Below are 993 nucleotides of genomic sequence, written 5' to 3'. Positions count from 1 at the left end.
CATCCATCCATTCATTCATTCATTCTCTTAACTGAAGACAGGAAGGTGTTTCTGACTACATTAAGTGTGGTTGTATTATTATTGTGTTGGGGTTTCTTACTGTGGCCACAAGGGGGCAATGAATGCTCATGATTCTACATGCAGACCGCTCTAAATAAACTCAATCAACCGCCATCAACCCTACTCCTTACTTATAATCACAAGTTATAGAGATAAATGTCATGTTTTTGATGCAGAAAATGTCATTGTTGCTACAGAAGTCTAGTTTAATTAAGACATTTGAATAATTTTATCAGTAGCGCTTAAAATAATAGCCTTTTATTTGTACTGTAGCTCCATAGTCATTGCAATCTGGTGCTCAAATAAAAAACATCTAATGAATAATGGAACCTCGTATAGTAAGGCAATCAAAAAGAATAGGTCCTATTTCCAGAGTTGCAGGGCTGGACAAAGCTCTTTTGTGGCCCCAAGCAGAATATTTTGGGGGGCTCCTTGGAGATACCATGTTTAATATGTTTAAAACCCGAAAATCAATAATAAAATGTTGGTATAATGCAAACTCAACACTTCCTTCATCTATTTCTTTAAGAATAAGAATGAAAGGGCTAAGTATTGGTATATTTATTGCACATGGCTCTATTGCACTACAAGATTTAGTATTCAGCAGCTTGATGGAGGCACAGTGACTGGTAGAGTCATGAAACCAGAGAGATTTTCGTCTCCTTTTAATCCTGTTACTGCAGTGTTAATGTGTAACAGGCTCCAGTCAGGGTGTGTGTGTTTCGGGACTTGATAAGACAATCTGTGTGTGTGTGTGTGTTTCTGGGACAACGTGCACAGCTGGTGGTGGGCTGGTCACGTCTAACTCTCATACCATTCATTCCCAGGCAAACTCCCCTTTCAGCGCTCATTCACTCTCTCCCCTGACCTCTACCTCGCTCGCTCATTCTCCTCCCCTTCTTTCCCCCAGTCTCCCCTGCCTCTGTCAGTGAG

The sequence above is a fragment of the Morone saxatilis genome, unplaced genomic scaffold (assembly GCF_004916995.1).
Source record: "Morone saxatilis isolate NCDOM2014 unplaced genomic scaffold, NCSU_SB_2.0 Contig4, whole genome shotgun sequence".
In the NCBI taxonomy this organism is placed as follows: domain Eukaryota; kingdom Metazoa; phylum Chordata; class Actinopteri; family Moronidae; genus Morone; species Morone saxatilis.
The sequence above is the reverse complement of the archived record's forward strand: the minus strand, read 5'-3'. Positions refer to the sequence as shown.